At 46.7% G+C, this 22630-nt stretch overlaps 1 protein-coding gene across 4 annotated transcripts in view; it reads left to right on the top strand.

Annotated features, from left to right (window-relative positions):
• The window catches only part of GRID1 (glutamate ionotropic receptor delta type subunit 1), a 686590-nt gene that overhangs the window by 502592 nt on the left and 161368 nt on the right, over nt 1–22630 (top strand). The window lies entirely within an intron of this gene.

Raw genomic sequence — 22630 nt, forward strand, 5'->3', positions numbered from 1 at the left:
TGGGAAACACAGGAAAAGAAAAGGACCTACAAAAACAAACCCAAAACAATTAAGAAAATGGTAATAGGAACATATATATCGATAATCACCTTAAATGTGGATGGATTAAATGCTCCAACCAAAAGACACAGGCTTGCTGAATGGATACAAAAACAAGACCCATCTATATGCTGTCTACATGACATGAGACCCACTTCAGACCTAGGGACACATACAGACTGAAAGTGTAGGGATGGAAAAAGATATTCCATGCAAATGGAAATCAAAAGAAAGCTGTAGAAGCAATACTTATATCAGATAAAATAGACTTTAAAATAAAGAATGTTACAAGAGACAAGGATGGACACTACATAATGATCAAGGGATCAATCCAAAAAGAAGATATTACAATTATAAATATATATGCGCCTAACATAGGAGCACCTCAATACATAAGGCAAATGCTAACAGCTATAAAAGAGGATATCGACAATGACACAATAATAGTGGGGTACTTTAACACCTCACTTACACCAATGGACAGATCATCCAGACAGAAAATTAATAAGGAAATACAAGCTTTAAATGACACAGTAGAACAGTTAGATTTAATTGATATTTATAGGACATTCCATCTGAAAACAGCAGATTACACTTTCTTCTCAAGTGCACATGGAACATTCTCCAGGATAGATCACATCTTGGGTCACAAATCAAGCCTCAGTAAATTTAAGAAAATTGAAATCATATCAAGCATCTTTTCTGAACACAACGCTATGAGATTAGAAATGAATTACAGGGAGAAAAATGTAAAAAACACAAACACATGGAGGCTAAACAATACGTTACTAAATAACCAAGAGATCACTGAAGAAATCAAAGAGGAAATCAAAAAATACCTAGAGACAAATGACAATGAAAACACGAGGATCCAAAACCTATGGGATGCAGCAAAAGTGTTTTTAAGAGGGAAGCTTATAGCAATACAGTCCTACCTCAAAAAACAAAAATCTCAAGTAAACAATTTAACCTTACACCTAAAGGAACTAGAGAAAGAAGAACGAACAAAACCCAAAGTTAGTAGAAGGAAAGAAATCATAAAGATCAGAGCAGAAATAAATGAAATAGAAACAAAGAAAACAATAGCAAAGATCAATAAAACTAAAAGCTGGTTCTTTGAGAAGATAAACAAAATTGATAAACCTTTAGCCAGACTCATCAAGAAAAAGAGGGAGAAGACTCAAATCAATAAAATTAGAAGTGAAAAAGGAGAAGTTACAACGGACACTGCAGAAATACAAAGCATCCTAAGAGACTACTACAGGCAACTCTATGCCAATAAAATGGACAACCTGGAAGAAATGGACAAATTCTTAGAAAGGTATAATCTTCCAAGACAGGACCAGGAAGAAATAGAAAGTATGAGGAGGGCTTCCCTGGTGGCGCAGTGGTTGAGAATCTGCCTGCCAATGCAGGGGACACGGGTTCGAGCCCTGGTCTGGGAAGATCCCACATGACGCGGAGCAACTGGGCCCGTGAGCCACAATTACTGAGCCTGCGCGTCTGGAGCCTGTGCTCCGCAACAAGAGAGGCCGCGGTAGTGAGAGGCCCGCGTGCCGCGATGAAGAGTGGCCCCCGCTTGCCGCAACTAGAGAAAGCCCTCGCACAGAAACGAAGACCCAACACAGCCATAAATAAATAAATAAATAAATTTAAAAAAAAAAAAAGAAAGTATGAGGAGATTTATCACAAGTAATGAAGTTAAAATGGTGATTAAAAATCTTCCAACAAACAGAAGTCCAGGACCAGATGGCTTCACAGGTGAATTCTATCAAACATTTAGAGAAGAGCTAACACCCATCCTTTTCAAACTCTTCCAAAAAATTGCAGAGGAAGGAACACTCCCAAACTCGTTCTACGAGGCCACCATCACCCTGATACCAAAACCAGACAAAGATACTACAAAAAAAGGAAATTACAGACCAATATCACTGATGAATATAGATGCAAAAATCCTCAACAAAATACTAGCAAACAGAATCCAACAGCAGATTAAAAGAATCATACACCATGATCAAGTGGGATTTATCCCAGGGATGCAAGGATTCTTCTATATATGCAATTCAATCAATGTGATACACCATATTAACAAATTGAAGAAGAAAATCCATATGATCATCTCAATAGATGCAGAAAAAGCTTTTGACAAAATTCAACACCCATTTATGATAAAACCTCTCCAGAAAGTGGACATATAGGGAACCTACCTCAACATAATAAAGGCCATAGATGACAGACACACAGCAAACATCATTCTCAATGGTGAAAAACTGAAAGCATTTCCTCTAAGATCAGGAACACGACAAGGAAGTCCACTCTCGCCACTATTATTCAACATAGTTTTGGAAGTCCTAGCCATGGCAATCAGAGAAGAAAAAGAAATAAAAGGAATACAAATTGGAGAAGAAGAAGTAAAGCTGTCACTGTTTACAGATGACATGATACTATACATAGAGAATCCTAAAGATGCCACCAGAAAACTACTAGAGCTAGTCAGTGAATTCAGTACAGTTTCAGGATACAAAATTAATGCACAGAAATCTCTTGCATTCCCATACACTAACCACAAAAGATCAGAAAGAGAAATTAAGGAAAAAATCCCATTCACCATTGCAACAAAAAGAATAAAATACCTAGGAATAAACATACCTAAGGAGGTAAAAGACCTGTATTCAGAAAACTATAAGACACTGATGAAAGAAATCAAATATGACACAGACAGTTGGAGAGATATACCATGTTCTTGGACTGGAAGAATCAGTACTGTGAGAATGACTATACTACCCAAAGCAATCTACAGATTCAGTGCAATCCCTATCAAATTACCAATGGCATTTTTTACATAACTAGAACAAAAAAATCTTAAAATTTGTCTTGAGACACAAAAGACCCCGAATAGCCAGAGCAATCTTGATGGAAAAAAACGGAGCTGGAGGCATCAGACTCCCTGACTTTAGACTATACTACAAAGCTATAGTAATCAAGACAATATGGTACTGGCACAAAAACAGAAATATAGATTAATGGAACAGGATAGAAAGTCCAAAGATAAACCCACGCACCCATGGTCAACTAATCTATGACAAAGAAGGCAAGGATATACAATGGAGAAAAGGCAGTCTCTTCAATAAGTGGTGCTGGGAAAACTGGATGGCTACTTGTAAAAGAATGAAATCAGAACACTCCCTAACACCATACACAAAAATAAACTCAAAATGGATTAAAGACCTAAATCTAAGACCGGACACTATAAATCTCTTAGAGGAAAACATAGGAAGAACACTCTTTGAAATAAATCACAGCAAGATCTTTTTTGATCCACCTCCTAGAGTAATGGAAATAAAAACAAAAATTAACAAAGGGGACCTAATGAAACTTAAAAGCTTTTTCACAGCAAAGGAAACTATAAACAAGACGAAAAGACAACCCTCAGAATGGGAGAAAATATTTGCAAATGAATCAATGGACAAAGGATTAATCTCCAAAATATATAAACAGCTCATGCAGCTCAATATTAAAAAAAAACAAACAACCCAATCCAAAAATGGGCGGAAGACCTAAATAAACATTTCTCCAAAGAAGACATACAGATGGCCAAGAGGCACATGAAAAGCTGCTCAACATCACTAATTATTAGAGAAATGCACATCAAAACTACAATGAGGTATCACCTCACACCAGTTAGAATGGGCATCATCAGAAAATCTACAAACAACAAATGCTGGAGAGGGTGTGGAGAAAAGGGAACCCTCCTGCACTATTGGTGGGAATGTAAATTTATACAGCCGCTATGGAGAACAGTATGGAGGTTCCTTAAAAAACTAAAAATAGAATTACCATATAACCGAGCAGTCCCACTCCTGGGCATATACCCAGAGAAAACCACAATTCAAAAAGCCACATGCACCATAATGTTCATTGCAGCACTGTTTACAATAGCCAGGTCATGGAAGCAACCTAAATGCCCATCGATAGGCGAATGGATAAAGAAGATGTGGTACATATATACAATGGCATATTTCTCAGCCATAAAAAGGAATGAAATTGGGTATTTGTAGAGACGTGGCTGGACCTAGAGACTGTCATACAGAGTGAAGTAAATCAGAAAGAGAAAAACAAATATCATATATTAATGCATATATGTGGAATCTAGAAAAATGGTACAGATAAACTGGTTTGCAAGGCAGAAAGAGAGACACAGATGTAGGGAACAAATGTATGGACACCAACGGGGTAAAGTTGGGGAGCGTGGTGGTGGTGAGATGAATTGGGAGATTGGGATTGATATATATTCATATAAAAAAAATCATTATGGCAGGCTGGTAAAGCCTAACAAAATAACCTCATCAGGGGAAAATCTACAGCCTTCATTGGATAAAAACAATCAATTGAAACACCTGCCCTGACGGCGAGATTAATTTCACTTTTCCAAAAGTGTGTTGTGAGCAACCATATTTCCAGGAGATGCTTCCCAGAGGAAGAGCCCTGAGGAATACTAAGTATGGGAAGCGCTGTATGTCACATATATCTTATGATCATTCACAACACATATTAGCATAGTAAAAGTTTGTAATAAAGAAATGTTTAATTTTTGTTGTTGCCATTTTTTCTTCCAATGTTCATTGACCAGAGGACTTTGCGTGTTGTTATTGTTGATGTTAGTCCTCACAGGACCTCATACTATTTAAGGAGTTCTCGATAGAGTTCACTTTAGAAAATGCTGGGTTAAGTCATTTAACCTAAAAGGCCAGTGCATTTTTCCTCATACTATTGGCTGTCCCCCACTATCATAGCGCTTTTACTTTTTCATATACTCTTCATTATTTTCCTGGAACTCTTTCTTTACAATAGTAGCAATAGCTACCATTTATGGGGTGTCCAGACACTTTATACAGTGTATACATTTAATAAAAAGAAGCATACCAAGCATGCTGAAAGGTGGGGCCTTGCATCGTAGAGGTTGGAGGACCTCATGTGACAGCTGGTGGTCCAAGAGCAGGACCTGACTCCTTCATTCACATCTTGACTGACCTTCTTCCAGGCCTGTGCTAGGTTCTGTGAATAAAGTTACGAATAAGATATAGACATTGTCTCCAAGGGCTTAACATCCGGAGTGGTGACAGACAAGTGAACACACGGGGCCCAGCATATGACAGTAGCTGGGGTAAGAGACTCCAGAAGAGGAATTGCTTAGTCTTGGTTCATGATTGAGGAGCAGTCACCTGAGCTGCTGGATGGACAGGGGCTGCCAGGTGGGTAGCAGGCTAAGGATTTCCAGCAGGGAAGCCAGGCCACGTCTCCACTGTGTGTGGCCCAAAGATTTGTGTAAGGAACTGCCAATAGTTGCTTCTGCTTGAGGCAGTGAGTGTAGTGTAGCCAGATCATAGAACCTCTGGGGAGAGGAAGATGGAAGATGGTGCTGGAGAGATTGCCAAGGCCCATCCTCAGGTGCTGAACTACAGCCAGTGGGTACCTATGCAGGAAACACTGGGATCTAACATCTGGCACTTGCCAGACATTTAATCTTGAGAAAGCTACTTAGAGACTTGATAAAGGCCTTTTTTTCTTCACTTGTTAAATGGGGCTAGAAGTGGAGCTTAAAGGCTTAAATGAGATACCGTAGGCTTTGCCTGGCACATACTCTGAGTTCCATATAGGTTACACGTTCTAGAAGAGCTGGCTATCCATTATGAACATCCCTACTGAGAAATGTGGGGTTTGTCCAAAGGCAATGGGGAACCATCGAAGGATATTAAAAGGGGTGATGGCATAGCTCGGTTTCTTTTTAGAAGGATAATTCCATGTGGTGAGGGGCTGGGAGGAAGAGAGATTGGAGGCATGAAGGATGGTGAGGAGGCCATTGAAATAGTTTAGGAGAGAGATGTTGAGAGTATGGACCAAGGCTCTGGCAGGGAGGCTTGGAAAGGATTGAAGGACTCGAAAGAACTGTAGGAAAGAGATGGGATTTGAGGGCTGCTTAGGTGGACGAGGTACCATTGATAGTTGAGGCCTGGCCTTCTAAAAGCACATATGACCCTTGAAGTGGTCCTAGGACGGTATGTCATATAGAGGTATGAGGGTGTGCTCTGTATCATTCCAGAAGGGAGAGATTATAGGGAGGCAGCTTGCAACAAAAGTAAGTTTCTAACAGAGCTGTCAGAAGACATCATGGGCTGCTTTGTAAGGCAGTGAGTGCCCCATCCCTGGGGGTATTCAAGCAGAGTCCAGATTCCAGATACTATGGAGGGGGTTTCTGTTGTCAGTGGGATTTTTGACTAGCTGACCTCCGAGGTTCCTTCCCATTCTAGGTTTCTGAGCCTCTTCCAGATTCTGAGGTATTCAGTAGTTCCTGAAACCGTAGTCCTAAAGATGGGGACAGATTTAAGACCACACCACACAAATGACACGAAACACAGTGCTTTCTTTTCTGTCGTGATCAGTGCGTATTTGGATCCAGACTGTATCAGGTCCTGCGGGTGCTTGGTGGCTTGATGGCCTTGGAACCCAGGATGGGATGCACGTACTCCATTTTTGGGACCCCAGTCTCAGTGCATGTTGAGGACCAAAACTGGGTATGTTGAGCTTCCTGTCTGCATCTCCCTAGAGATATGGATACAGATTTCCTCCATTGTAGACTCAGTGTATGAGACATATTATCCATTAACAAATGTTTTGTTTGAAGGTGATAAAAAGAAAGGACCACGTTGACAGCCCTGGAGATTGTGGGACTTCTCTGTGGCTAAGCCTCCAGAGACCTGGACACCTTGACCCACCATTGTCCATGGCTAGTTCTCTTACTTGCCCGGTGCTTGCCTGGGGTGGGACAGGTGTGCCAGAGCCCTGAAGCAGGCATCTGACTAAATCAGACATTTTGCATCATCCTCACTGCTGTCTTTCTGATTAGGTGAGGGCCTCCATCGCCCTCTGCTTTGCCTCTCCGCTGTCTCACGAGCCGTGCACTCTGGTATAGTTTTGTTGGAAGGGGAATCAGACCCAGGATCCCTGTGGCTCACCCTGTAGAACTCCAGGGTGTTATTTCCATTGTTCCACTGGGGTATCAAGGAGGGCTTTAACTTAAGGGGAAGAAGACAACCTCCTTTGAGAAGGCCTGGAATGTCCCTGCCTTTGAACTTGCCCTGTGAATCTGGGTGCTCAGACAGAGCTGCAGCTGTCGCTTTTTTCAGTCCGTGCTGTGAGAATGGCAGAGGGAGACCAGGAGTCCGAGGCCTTCTGCAACGCTCAGCTTGGATCGTGAGCTGGATTCCAGAGTCATAAACCTTGCATCCTGCCAGAGAACAAATCATTTCAGCAAGAAAGAGAATTCTGGCTTCCAGTGTCTGATGACTGATTATGAAGTACAGCCAAGAGGAAAAATCATTTTAAAAATATTGAAAGGCACCTCACCAGGGCTCCCTCTGCTGGTGGAAATATCAATACAAGATTCATTTGAGGACCTGAGTCCTGTGGCATCATCCAGAAACAGGGACAATGCTGTGTGCATTTCAGAAGTGACAGCTACAGCTTGTTTCTCCTGCTGCTGCCGCTGCCGTCCTCAGGGACTTCACAGAACAACATGGCTCTCTGGTGGCACTGATAGTGGGGACATGATGGTCCAGTGGGGTGGGCACTGGTTCCAGGGCGGCTGAAGTCCCAGGCCGGTGGAAGGAGGATTTGGGGAAAGCCCTGCTGCACGATTTGGCAGGGGGTGGACAGAGAACTTTAGTTACGCCCTAGCCTGTAAATGCGCTTCTCTCTGAGCTGCTCTTCTGCCCGGCAGCAGCTTTGCTGCCCAGGCTTCAGGGCCTCGGCTGCTCCCCTCCACCTAGTGCTGCCGCCCTCCCCGTAACTGAACAGCTGGACCCTCCCCTCTAGCCCTCCCGCCAAGCCCTCAGACAGGGTCTCCTGGCTTCTCTTTCCTCAGCTCCACTGCTTGTTTTTTATCTCCGTTTGTTGTTTTATAATCTCCTCTTTGAACTCTCGTCTCTCATCCTAGCTTTCTTTTTCCTCAGAGAGACCACGTTATCTGTAATTTCTTTGAGACCGGGGAGAATGTTTGTCTGAACTCTTCATCTTTCTTTTTTTTTCTCTCCCTGAGAGATAATTCCTTGTAATGGATTTTACATTTTCTTTATCTGCTCTTTCTGATGAGCCTTTCTTCCCCATGCCTGCTTCTCCCTCTCTTAATCCATTTTGGGGGAAATTCTGCTCATACATTCATTATTTGTTTCCTTTCTTGTTGTTACCCATCTTTCAGGACCACTAGCTCCCTGTTAAAATACGCTTGGGGAAGAATTGGGGCTGGGGGTGCAGAGGGGGTGGGGGCAATCCTGGACCTCCATCCAATTCAGTGATGTTCTCATGGCGTCCTGGGAACTCTCTCCGTGAGAGAGTTCTCACTTTGTCCTGGGTGTGTGTGTCTCTGTAATTCTCAGGATTCAAAATGTGAGGGGGCTTTCTGAAAATCCCCTTAAGGTCCACATTATCCTCGTTATGACTTGGGGGGGTTCTGCCCTCAGCTCCTTCACACCGCCTCTGCTTGGGGCATCTCTCCTGGCTGGGGTCTGGCTGGAAACCGCCGCATGGCCTTTCTCTTGTTCGGTCCCCTGCTGTGTTTGGGGGCTGACCTGGTCTGTTCTGCGATATCACTCACTTCTTCCACGGGCTCCCTGCCACACTCGTCTGGGGACACTTGTGTTCTGCTCATTAGCATCTGTCTCCCCACTCAGGTATCACTCCCAAACAGGTGTGCTCTGACCACTGTGGTTTGGAGTCTCTGGGGGTGAAGGTCCCTTGTTGTTTCTGAGAAAGTCAGGATTAGAAGGGGAGCTGATTAAGGGAGACAGTAGAGTGTGTCACCCCCAGGCCCTCAGGAAGACCGGGAGCCAGTGAGTTTCTCATCTCTGCTTCCCACAGTGTCAGGATGTGGCTGGCATCTTGGAAAGCTTCCCAAACAGGAGAGCAGGAGCTGGGACACAGAGGACTCTGTGCAGCCCCTGATGAGGGCTTCTTCTGGGCAGTGGGTGAGGGTAGAAATTACGGGGTTGAGGAGGAGGAATTACAAGTTGGATGTCCCTACAACAACAAGGTACCTGACTCTTTTATTTTTATTTTTATTTTTTAATTAATCAATATTTATTTTTGGCTGTGTTGGGTCTTCGTGGCTGAGTGCGGGCTTTCTCTAGTTAAGACGAGCGGGGGCTACTCTTCGTTGCTGTGCGTGGGCTTCTCATTGCGGTGGCTTCTCTTGTGGCAGATCACGGGCTCTAGGTGCACAGGCTTCAGTAGTTGTGGCACGCGGGCTTAGTAGTTGTGGCTCATGGGCTCTAGAGCTCAGGCTCAGTAGTTGTGGCACACACGCTTAGTTGCTCTGCGGCATGTGGGATCTTCCTGGGCCAGGGCTCGAACCTGTGTCCCTTGCATTGGCAGGCAGATTCTTAACCACTGCGCCACCAGGGAAGCCCTACCTGACTCTTTTAAAGCCTGGTGTCTATCAGCAGCCACCTCTGTCCTCTACCTCTGGATGGCTACTTACCGAGCAGGATGGTACCCATCCCCAGGTGTGCCTGACCAAGCCAGAAAGTAGATTGGACCAAGGGCCACCCCCTGCCAGGTGCCTCCTGATGTGACCCAGGATAGGGTCAGGTGCAAAGCCAGTGACCCCAGTGTGTCCTAGTCCCCTGTCCTGATGGGACTTGAACCCTCCCCACATCATCCCATCTGTTGCCCCACCTCTGCCCACCTAGCGCATTCCCTATGACAGAGCTTCCTTTCTGCCCAGCTCTGAATCCCCACCGTGATTTCTCTGTCCCACCATCTCCTCACAGATGTAGACCGTGTTTGTTTCTTGCCAATTTCCCTTTTTCAAGGCCTGGAATGGCCCCTGGGTATAGACAGGTCCCCTGAGGACAATTGCCTAGTGACAAACTGCTGCTGCTTGGCGGACTGAGTGTCATCTCATTTAATCATCTTCTTCTCAATCTATATTTATTGAGTTCCTGGTATCTGCCAGTTATGGGCTTTGGTGCCAGGGAAATGACAGGGGACAAAAGGAGGCATAGCCTTGCCCTCTCTCCAGTGTGGTGGCCGGCCCTTACCCCATCCAGCAGACATTTTCAGTGATGCTCTGAGTGCCGTGATTGGGGGAGGACAGGGTGTTACAGGAGAACACGCAGCGGTGGTCCCAGCCCGGCTAGGGGGTCGGGGGCAGCAGCAAGAAAAGCTTCCAGACAAAGTAACATCTAAGCTGAGGCCTGAAGCAGGGTCAGGTTAAGGAGTGGCAAAGGGAGAGGGCTCCCTGCAGATGGAGGAGCAGATGTGAGTGCCCTGAGGCATGAGAAAGGTGGGTGCTGCCGTCAAAGAACTGGGGGCTCTTCAGGGTGGGTGAAGCGGGAGAGAGCAGGGGCCAAATCACTCAGACCCTCAACCTGCACTTGTGTGTTCAGACTGTATTCTGAGGGTACTGGGAAGGTCTGCATTTTGTGAGATCATTCTGCCACGGTGTGGGGATGTTTAGGACCGGCTGAGGCTGGAGCTTGGAGCATCGCTACACCTCTGCTCTGTACCTCTTTCACCCTGACCACGAGGCCCCCAGAATTGTGTGGGTGGCTTGGGGATTGTCCACTTTATGGGCAGGTCTGAAGTCAACTCCGTCTCTCTGCTCTGTTCTGAACCTTGAGAGTGTCTGCTGCTTTTAATTGTGGCAAAGAGCAGGTAAGGCCGAGCCTAGAACACAGCATCTGAAGACCACCCGTGTAAGAGAAAGGGCTGTAGATACCAGGGACCATACGTTATCCCAGACCCTGCACCAGGAGCTCTGCAAAATCCCCTTTCCACCCTCAGACATGCTCTTTGTCCAAAACCCCCATTTCCCATAAGTTCAAGCTGAGGCCCAGGAAGAGATGTGACTATTGATTGTTCCTCTGGATTCGAGGGACTGCCCAGGTCCAGCGTGCTGACAGTCCCTCCGTGGAAGGTCCAGCGTCTTCCCCAGGCCTCTGAGCTGCTCTCAGCCTGCACTTGGGCTGCAGGGCTCCGTGGATTGGCAGCTCAGGCAGGTGTCTCCATCCCAGAGCCAGCCCTGTGATTTCTGCTTACACAGTCAGAATCCAGCAATTCGAAAATAGATCACAAATAGACACGTGGATGACCTAAATCCAAGTGGAGTGGGGCGCCCTGGGGGAAGATGGAACTTATTTATTTATTTATATTTATTTATTTATATCCTGCCTCATTCCAAAAAAGGATTAGTTGCAGTTTACAGAGATACTTAATGTACAAGTGAAGTTTTTCTTTTTCTTTTTTTTTTCCCCCCTAATCAAGAAATTGGGGAAATCAGGCCAAAGAGGAAAATGAGGGCAGGGGTGTAAGCTGAAGACAGTGGAAAGATGAGTTTATGAATTGCATGTACCCACTCTACCTCCCACCCCCTGCATTCTCTAGCCCAGTTCTGTTTCCCAGGGGAGTCCTGACTTGGGCTGAGGCCTCTAAAGCAGCCAAAGCCCTCCAGGCTCGTGTGGTTGGTGCTCAGTGACTCATTTGCTAAGAATGTGATCCATTGCTAGAGGTCGGCTCCAGATGCTCCTTATGTGCCTGGGAGCCTCCTACTGGTCACAGTGAAGAAGGAAACAAGTCCTGGTCAAAGTGCCAGGCTGCCCTAAGGCAAAGACAAATCAGGTACCCCAGGAGAAGATGAGGCTTCCCAGATACTCAGAACTGAAGAAATCTTCCAGTAGGTGATTTATATTTAGATACAAATGGTGTTTGCCTTTCAACAGGGAATAAATTCACGTGATCAGTCAACAAGTCCTTACTGACCTTACTCTGGGCCAGCCACTGTGCTCGGTGCTTGAGAGGGGACATCAGGGAGACACACCATAGAAAGAACACATAGTAATTGAAGGTCCTGGTGAGTTCTAAGAAGGGGACGGGAGGGGTTCTGATGGGGAAATAGGCAGTGCTGTTGGTAGGGCTGTGCTCTGTAGAGTTCTTTCTGAGGAGGTGTAATACACAAATTGAAACCTGAACATTGAGAGGGAGAAAGCCACCCAAAGAGCCAGGGAGAGGAGAGGAAAGGGCAAAGACGCCAAGGTGAGACAAACCTTAGAGAATTCTAGGGATTGAGGGGCGTTAGTGCCGCTTCGAAGATCTTTGACTTCACAGTTCGTGTCTCTACTCTAGGGCTCCCAGGGCCTCAGCCTGAGAGCCTGACTCTGACAGTACTCCAGGTGAGAGTCTGGGCTTTCTTGGAGGCAGGAGCGGCTCTGGAGGTTTCAACGGCTTTGCCTCTTAAAGTAAAGGGAGCTTATCAGGCCTGGGTGGACACTGGGTTAGGGCAGCTAGGTTTCAGTGGGGGACTTCGTCTTCTTTTTTTTTTTTTTTTTTTTTTAAATTTTATTTATTTATTTATTTATTTATTTATTTATTTTTGGCTGTGCTGGGTCTTCGGTTCGTGCGAGGGCTTTCTCTAGTTGCGGCAAGTGGGGGCCACTCTTCATCGCGGTGCGGGGACCGCTCTTCATCGCGGTGCGCGGGCCTTTCACTATCGCGGCCCCTCCCGTTGCGGGGCACAGGCTCCAGACGCGCAGGCTCAGCAGCTGTGGCTCACGGGCCCAGCTGCTCCGTGGCATGTGGGATCTTCCCAGACCAGGGCTCGAACCCGTGTCTCCTGCATTAGCAGGCAGATTCTCAACCACTGCGCCACCAGGGAAGCCCGGGACTTCGTCTTCTGCGGTCAGGATTGACTTTATCTGCTGAGAGCGGGGAGGAGCTGGTGTAGGAGCCTGCATGGCTGAGGGGGACTTTGAGGATGTGGTGATAAGGATTGTGATACAGGACCCAGGGCAGGAAACCAGGCATCCTCTAAGAGGTGCCCTCATTCTCCAGGGATCAGGTGGCTCCTCCAAGAAGTGCCCATGGCTAGTAGTTTTCAACGCATGATCTCTCTGAGGATTGCATGGTAAGAAAAGGCATGCAGGGACCCTCTAGTCATTGCCTCAGCTTACCCATTACTGGGGAACACCTGGTCCTCAAGACAGAGGAGGGGGTATGGGGGCAAACTCAGCAGTATATTTAGGACCTGAAGGAAAGTGACCTTGCCTGGCTTCCCCCCCAGTGAAATCTGATCATGAGCATTACATGGTACAGAAGGACCCAGATCAGACTTACCCTACTTTCATCTGATCAGATATTGGCTTTAAGAGAGACCACTAGGGATGTTGGGAGGATGTGGAGGGTATATAGAGAGGCCACCTTGGGTGGGACCTGCCCCCATGGGAAGCAGAGTCCCAAGATTTTCCACTGAGTGGTTATCTTTCTGAGGTTCTGTATCACTACAGATGCTTCTGGGTCAGATTGTGATAGTGGGAAATGGGAGTGAGAGCTTGATTGTTGGGGTGATGTAGCCGAATTGCCGATGCTGTTGGTTTATGGATACATCTGCACTTTGGTTTTCTATCCAGAGGGCAGGGGCCAATAGGCAAACTGTGGAGCCTGGAAACAAAATCTGGCCTGGTAGCAACTTGCAGATTTTCAGAAAAGCATTTCATTTAGATTCAGTTTTTCTTGGTGAATGTAAGGAGCAGAGATAATAATCTAGCAGCTGAAGCCAAGCTGTACAAGCCCTCCTGTCAAGCCTTGGGGTTTCAGCTCTTGCAGGAGTGGCTGTAAGGTAAGAGGAGACCATTTGGAATCATGAATCCGCTAGCTTACTTACATTGACCAAGACTGTATCTCCAGGGGGGATAATAAGCCAGCCACAGGTAAGGTTTTCCAGTGCTTCCAGGCCTCCTTCCTGACTTGCTGGGCCCATGTCCCTGTCTAGCAGTGCACTGAGCACCTGCCTCTTCTGCCAGATTCACGGCACCCCCTACCCCTGACCATATTCCATAAGGAAAGTTTCCCCCCACAGAGAAGGAGTAAATCAAGAAAGTAAAAAGAGGCTGGCAAGCTTCTAGGCATCAATACTTTCTTGTTTTTTTCACTCATTCATCAGCTCTTAATTGGTGTCTACCGTGTGTCAGACACTCTGCTAAGGGGTAATTAAAAGGCAAAATAACTTTTTTTTTTTTCATGAAGTTTATAGCCTCCTGAGGGTGACCGATGAGTAAGCAGATACTTAAGATGTGACAAGCATTTTGCAGGGAAATAGGAGATGAAAGCAGAGAGCGTAACGAGGAGCCAACCCTGGGGAATGATTTTGGACTGGATTCTGTGAGCCGCAGGGACCCTTCTCAGACCCAGGAGCGGAAGTGTCTGCATAGGAAGAAGCTTTAGTGGGGACTCCCTGGCCGCATGGGCCCCCGGCGGACGGGCATCAACTGGACAGAGCATCAGAGAAGAGCGCGGCCATGGCAGTGACACACCTATTGAGACTGGCTGGGGGATGGTCTGGTCTGGGAGATGGTGGAGGTCCAGCTGGTGGGGCAGCGCCCTTGGCTGGGCATGTGCCTGGCTCCATCCGTGGTTCAGACAAATGTGTGGCCCTGGGTGTCCGGGTAGTGGTAGGTGTCACTGAAGCTGGGAAGGCTCTGGGAAGGGAAATAGGGTTGTTTGGGCAAGAGATGTTCCTGACTTCAGCTCCCAGTTATCCCACCCCAGGATTCAAAATAGGGCCATAATTATAGTAAGAGAGATGAGTGAGAGGGAGGGGGGCCTAGACACTGGAGGCTAGCACTGATGTGGGTACCCAGTCCATGGACAAGCCAAGAGCTGCTCTGGTGGTAACCTTACCCATGGGACCTTTTATGAATGGGGTCCAGGTAGACGGCAGAGCCGTGACTCAGAGGGCAATGCACATTTCATGGCCAAGGCAGTTGTAGGCTAAGTCCTTCTACCAAGGTCAGCATTGTTCAGTTGTAGGGGCCAGGCTGGGCACGAGGATAGGAGCCCCAGCAGGTCCAGTGGGGGCCGGAAGTGGCCAGGGCAGGGGAAGGAGCAGTCACATAGACCAGGCCCTCCTCCTTGCCAGGCAGAGTCTGTCCTGGACGCTCTATGTCTGTGATCTTACTACAACGTTATGTGAATGGGAGTGGTCTCTTCATCCCCCAAGGAAGACAGCGAGGCTCCAAGAGAGTCTAAGTCACTTGCTAGTATCCCGGCCATGCTTGGTAGATGCTGTGCTCCAGGCAGGCCTGTGTGGCCCCGATGGCAGAAGGCCGACCAGAGCTGGGAGGCAGAGGGGAAAGTCTTTCCATAGCAGGAGGATTCAGTCCCCGAGTCCCAGGCCACAGTGGGAAGCCCAGCCATATGACTCTGCCCCTCATACGGGCAGTGTGGTTGGCTGGTTGTGACCCCCCAGGCAAGCTGGCAAGAGGCTTTGTTCTCTAATGGCTGGTTTATTTCCAAGGTTGAAACCTTCTCCCTTCCACTGCCCCTCCTCAGCCGCCCTGCCCTTTGCAGCCTGGGCCCCGGGAAGCCTAAGTGACATCCAACGCTCACAGTGGGTTCATCGCCCTCTGCACAAATCTCCCTCATGTCAGCCGGGTCCTGGTGGGGGAGGGTGGGCATGCTTATCTAATCAGCCCGTTCCCCCTCTGTAATTACTGTAATCTATAACCATAATTACAGTCCATTTTATTTTAGTGCCACTTATCTAAATGTGGAGGTGCACTGCTGAGATCGCCAATAGAAATAAGTCCCTGGGTGAGGCGGCAGGCTGGGGAGGGCTTTGGAGGAGAGTGCCGCCTCACGCCGTGGCCACCGCCTTTGCGGCTTACTGCCCCCGGGCCGCCCCGGGACGTCCCCACCTTCCCCTGGAGTCCCACGTGTCTGCTGGTGGGTGGGCCATTCAGCCGTTGGGGGAGAGGCGGGATGGTCACGTCAACCTCAGGTGGACTGACCCTGTGGGGTGGGGGGTCGTCTTGGACCTGAGAGCTAGAGTGACCACCGGCTACAGGGCCCGGGAGGTGGCCGCTGCATTCTGGTTGCAGAATCCTTTAAGGATGAGGATGACGGCCCCTACACACAGTTTCTCAAGTGCCTAATGGGATGTCTGGCACATGGTAGGTGCCGAATGAGTGTTCGGCAAATGATGTAAAAAGCAGCATTAAAAACAAATATTGTGTCATTTAGGCTGGCCGTTGATCTAGGCAGCTTTCTATCTGGGAGTCGGGACTCACTGCCTCTGTAATCTGGGAAAGATGATTGCTTGGGGGAATAATTTGTGAAAAAAAGCATTTCATTTTGCATAGCATGATGTATGTAGTTGGGCTAGAGGTTGTGAGTGTGTGCATGTGATGTGAATGTGATGTGTTGCATGTGTATGTGCATCCTGTTTGGCGTACTTTGTGACCATTTTTCCTTTTCCTTCTATTGAAGGGGAGCTAATCTGTCTTCAGCCTTACCCTGAGCCAGACACATTTCCTGATTTGATTCCAGGGTTTGGAAGTCTTGGGGATGGTGGTGGCCATTGTGGTAGAAAGCTGGATACAAACCATTTATTACTGGGGGCTTTGTCATAACGTCCAATGGGGTTCATTTGCTGAAGCACCAGACACCAGGAACACAGAAAAAGGAAGTCACCATCCCTGTCCCTGGGGACCAGTGGAGATAGCTTATTTCATCTCAGCCCACAAGCCTCAGACTCTGGAGGCCATGCTTCTGTCAATATGTACAAATGGCTGAGTGTTCATCCACATTATGGTGGTAACCCCAGCCCCCCTGCTCTGGACATCTCAGAGGAGCTCGCTTCCTCCCAGTCACCGTCTTTCTCGTCGCTCTCCCGCCTCCAAGGAATTCATCTCCTCATCATTTTATCTCCGCCTGTGAGTCTCTTTCCTCGGTGTTGCTCTGAACCACTGTGGATCCAGACTCTTTTCCTTTGATTTACAAAAGTGACCCCAACCTGGGGCTGTTGCAGTAGCAGAGTTTCAGTGAAGGACTAGGGGTGTTCAGAGACCAGCATAAGGTATTCCTTACCTGAATATTTAGCCCCTGAGTTTAAAAGCCTCTGAACTGCACTCAAGTTTATTTCTCATTCATATAAAATCCACAAGGAGTGTGTGTATTTGTGTGTGTGAGGGGGTCTGCTCCTCCCAGTCGTGTGCTGTGCCCCAGACTGAGTGATTCCAAAGCAATGTTAGGTGAAATGATCCCATCTGCAGGGGAGAGCATGGGGGGCCTCCTTGGAGGATCATTGCCAGGCTTAGAAGTGTCTGTCCCATGTCACATCTCATTGAGCAGAACTCCATCACATGGCCGGGCTGAAATGGAAGGGAGGCTGGAAATACAGTCCTACTGTGGGCTGAGAGAGAGAAGAAGGAGAATCCGGTTACGATCCACAGTGCACTGCCACAGTTAGCCCATGCAGTGTTCCATCTTTCTCCCCTCACGTGGAACATACACCCCATCCTCAAAGGAGACAACCCCCAAATCTGTTCCAGCCTCTGGATCTGGTCCAAAGGCCATGGGTTCTGGATTCTGTCAGCTTATGATGAGGTTCTCTGTGGTTCTGCCGCTTAGGAGCTAAAACAAGCAAAGCAATACCTCTGCTTGTCTGTTTCGCTCTCCCAAAACCACATCATACACGGTCCTGGAATCAGGACAGGATAAGTGCAGTAAACACTCCCACTCAGGAGAAAGAAGAAAGGGAGAAACGCAGCAGTCATTCAAAGTGATGCTGAATTCCTAGAAAGCCCTCGTGAGCTCTTCTTCCCTGGCAGTGGACAAAGTTCCCTGAGCAGAGGCCAGTTCTACTCTCTGGGGGAAACTTCCTTGACCCATGTCCTCTGTGGCTTCTGATTCCCTCTCTAGAGGTTGCTCTTTACCCATCAGCCTTTGTGGCCACCTCTGAGGTGGGTGCTGTGGAGTATGTATATAGGTTTATGGGCTTGAGGATTGGCTTATATAGTCAAAGCTCTTGTTTGATATATGTTTATACATATAGTAATAGATAAGCATGAATCCAGCTATTGAGATGAGAATCAAAAATTATATCACACACAGCTGACATGCTTCTATCATCTTGAACTGGAAGATTCCTGGTCAGACAGTAAACCCTCCAAAATAATTACTCCAAGAGAAGGTCCACATTTCTTCAGCCTTCCTAAAATTTATGTTATTATCTTTGCTAAATGTCCCCCAGATCTTTTTTCATCTGTAGCAGATTTTACTGAAGTTTTGACAGGATGGAAGGCAGTCGTATCCCAGCCCCACACAGGAAGCCGCACAGAAATTGAACATCGCATGTGCATGTTCTTAAAAGGCCCTTGGCTCCCCTGATGCTGGGGTGTCCCTGACCTCAACTAGCCCCTTCCACACACACAAACACACAGACACTCACATAAACTCTCTCTCACACACACACACACACACACAATGTTGTTTCCTAGGTGCGTCCTGGTGTGGCTATCCTTTCTCAAAGCCTGCTGTTCTCTGCGTGCTCTTGGGAGGTTTTATTCTGGCTCAAACAAGTGTCTGGTGGCAATGGCTTTATGTTTTTTCAGAGTAAAATGATTCTGGCCATGCTAGATGAAAGGAAACATTGGATCAGTCCCTAACTGCCCATTTGTCCATGTTTCGAAGCAGATTCACAGCAGTCTTCCGAGGTGATTCTTGACCCCGCCGGGAGTAATTCTCAGCTCACCTCATGACACAGGTGGTATGCATTCCTATCAGGATCCGTAGATTCTACAGAAAGATGTCACCTCTCCCTGGCTCTGTTTCCTACTAAGTCTCAGAGGTCCCTGCTCAACTGGCAAACAGAGAGCTGCATCCCTGGAGTTTGCTGGGTAGTTCCGGACAGTCCCAAGCTCACCATAGCTCTTTCTGTCTATAATTCAGCTTCAAGAAACCCCATTCAGCGAGGATTACATGAAGAACAAGAGGCCTCACCTCTCTTCTTGATAGAATACATTGTAAAGTCAGTCTGCATGTCTAAAGGTGACACGCTGAACCGCCCAGCCCTCCCAGCATCCTCCGCAGAACTGCTTTGAGTACCTTGCACTTTGCTACCTAAGAAACAGGGTCTGGGAAACTTCTAGCTGCATTCATTGTAAGGATACTGCTAATGATGTTGTCAGTCACTTTGTTTTACACAGCCTGGGTTTATGATCCCCCAGAAGATAGTCTTTTCTGATCATAATGCCAAGAACCTTTGTAATCCCAGAGAGCACTTTGTTTGCAAGTATCTTTTGGAGGTGAGGAATTTGGTGACTAACAGCGTTTCTGACCTCCTGCTGGCTCCTAGGAGGCTGACAGCAAAAGAGAGGGTCACCAGTTGGAGATATGAAGAACATCTTTGATTTCTAGTTAGGTCTGGCTCCAGTTTATTTCCATCCTTGTTTATTTCCTTCCTTCTTTTGATCTTATGTCAGTGTACACTATTTTATTGCAGTGAAGTTTTTAAGGTGCCCAAAATCCCTTATGGAAGGAGGATTGGACATGCACACACAAACACACTGACGTTTACATGAATCATTTCTAGAGTAGGTCCCGAGGCCAATGCAATCCATCGTCCTTGACTTCCCTAACTCCACTGCAGCTATCGTGGCCTCCTTGCTGCTCTCTATGCCTACCAGGCACGTACCTACCCCAGGGCCTTTGCACTTGCTGTTCTCTCAGCCTGGAATGCTCTTCTCCATGATATTTGCTTGGCTTATTTCTTCAAATCTTTCAGATGTTCACTCAAATATCTCCTTTTCAGTGAGGCTTTTTTGGGTCCCCTTTACTTAAAATTTTAAGCCTCCCTATCCCTCTTCCCATATAAACATTTGTATTAGTCCACTAGGGCTCTCCATGAATATATATATATGAATTGGCTCACATGATTATGGAGGCTGACAAAGTCCCAAGATCTGCAGGGTGAGTGGCCAGCTGTAGACCCAGGAGAGCTTACTGGTATCGTTCCAGTCCAAAGGCTGGCAGGTGAAGACCCAGGAAGAGCCAATGTTTTATTTTGATCTCAAAAGCAGGAAAAAGCTGGCATCCCAGTCTGAAGGCAGTTAGCAGGAGGACTTCTCTCTTACTTGGGGAGGGTCAGATCAGCCTTTTTATTCGAGTCAAGCCTTCAGTTGATGAGGCCCACCCACATTGGGGAGGACAATCTGCTTCACTCAGTCTCTAGACTTAAATGTGAACCTCATCTAAAACACTCCCGCAGAAACCCCCAGAATAATTGACCAAGTATCCGGCCACCCTGTTGCCCAGTCAAGTTGACACATAAAATTAACCGTCACATTATATAGCACATTCTTTATTTTGACTTGTTTTGCTTTTTGTCTGTCTCTCTCCACTAGACCATAGCATACAGGAAAGCTGTGATTTGTGCTTGTTTTGTTTACTGCTAGGTCCCCAAGGTTTAGCACAGGGCCTGGCGTGCTCAATCAACATTTGTCGAATGAATGACGAAATTCTGTCTTCAAGCTGTCAATAGACAATAATACTGTCCGTCCCACAGACTCCTTGTGAAAGACATTGATTGTCAATAATTCAAGCACTTCCTTGACATGATATCTTATGATATAGATTCAGACTGCTGTGTGTGTATGCGTGTGCGTGTGTGTATGTGTGGTTCTGGTCTGAAGATTAATTGTTAAGTGTCGGAATTAATATTGTTTCTGTCATTATCATTTTGTGCTAACTGTTGTGGCTCCCAGACCTGGCTGGCTTTTCAACTTAGGAATGTCATGAAATTCTTAAAAGAATATTAATTTGGATTCATTATAATTAAACTTTTATTTGTGCCTTGAGGAAGATTAATTTTGAGACAAAGGACTAACAAAAGAGGTCAAACCAATGCTAAACTATTGAGAATTCCTGGCCTCCTTAATAACCAGCAAGGTCTAGAAGACCTTGTCAGGGCTTAGTGATTAATTAAGATCATGGCTTCTGAGACCAGATATTTTAGAATTCAAATCCAGGCCCAACCAGTTACTGACTGTGTGAAAACTACTTTGAACTAGTTTTTAATGCACAATAAATCTCTATTTCTTTGCTGGAAAATGGAGACAATGGTATTTACTTCACAGACTTATTAAATAAATCCTTTGTGTATAATGCCTACCACAAGTCCAGGCATGTAGTAGATGTTCATTAAATACAGGTTTTACTCAAGAGACTTAAAGGACTGAATTAGCATTCCCTGAGCCAAACCCTCTGGCTAGAAAGTGAAGCTTAGTAACCTGCCTATTAACTATGCCACAACATTTTCACATCTGAACTACATGTTTATACTGGTCGAACACCACTCTCTTATAGCTTATGTCATCAATTTTACAAAATTTATGCCACATTTTACAAAAGCAAAGATTCTTCATTTGTCAGAGATACACTATGAAAACATAACGGTATGGATTTCAGAGGACAAAGAATTAACTTCTGGTGGTTCCAGAAGTGCTTACGTGGCGCGGTGGAAGCATAAAGAGGTGTCTCAATATTTGAAGGGAAGTGTTCTTTCCCAAATGATATTATGGCTCGGGAGTCCAGGGGAATTATCTTTAGTTTCTTTCTAGCAGAGGAAAAATCATCCTTGATTTGATATTGATTTTTTTTTAATTTGGGTTCTGCTGCCTTCCCACTTAATCTGAGAGCAGAGATTCAAATGCTGGCTCTTAATCCTCGGAGCACCCATGTTTTCATCTTGCCTTCTGGTTGGGGAGCCGGAAAGAGTCTCCTGCTACTCTACAGGGATTGGGGGAGACACTTCCTGTGATACAGAGAATCATTCACTTCCCCTTGCGCCTGGGTTTCTAAGCACACCTGTGGAACCACCTGCTGGGCCAAGCAGGGCTTCCATGTCTCTTGACAAGACCACATACTCTGGAAATCATCACAGCAACCAATCTTTATTAAGCACTTAACTACATGCCAGAAATTATTGGAAGCACTTTATATCTGATAACTAATATAATCCTCATAATACCTCTGTGACTTAGGAACTGATGCTGGCCTCCAGTTTATAAAAGAGAGGCGCAAGGAGGTATAACTCAGCCAGAATCACAGCTTAGAAGGGGTGAAAATAGGGCCTGACCCAGAGGGTCTGCCTCCAGACTGGGTGTTGGGGAAGTCAGCTCATGAGTGTCATTGATATAGCTAATTTCACATCAGGCTTGCCGTGTGCCAGACACCTTGCGCATATCACCTCTCTGTCCTGCCAGCTACCCTCTAGGAGGGATTATGGTCCATGTTTTACCAGTGGGGGAACTGAGGTTGATGGAGGTTGAGTAATGTGCTCAAGGTCCCATGAATAGTAGCTGGGAGAGACAGGACCTTGGCCCGATGCTGTAGGGTGAGAAGCAGGCTCGCGTCCTCTCTGTAACCGCAGTGTTCACCGGTTCTCCCCCCTCAAGCCCTCCGCCACGACCTCCTCCAAGCACACCTTGGTTTGTGGGTCTGTGGGGATCTGTTGGCCGTTGAAGGTCAACATGTTCCAGAATCCCAGCTGCTGGGGCCCTTGGCTTTGAGTCCATTTGGGCTGCAGCGCCCAAGGGAGCAAAGCAGTGAGTGGACAGGGGTCTAGCAGACCCTCCTTTCTTACACAGAAGATTTGCTCTGAAACCCTCGGGCTGGGTATAGGTGAGGGGCCTGCACGGTCCTCCCAGCTCTGTGCAGTGACACAAAGTAGAGCTGCTTTACTCCTTTCGTTCCATCCAGCCCT

The sequence above is a fragment of the Balaenoptera acutorostrata genome, chromosome 16 (assembly GCF_949987535.1).
Source record: "Balaenoptera acutorostrata chromosome 16, mBalAcu1.1, whole genome shotgun sequence".
Taxonomy (NCBI): Eukaryota; Metazoa; Chordata; class Mammalia; order Artiodactyla; family Balaenopteridae; genus Balaenoptera; species Balaenoptera acutorostrata.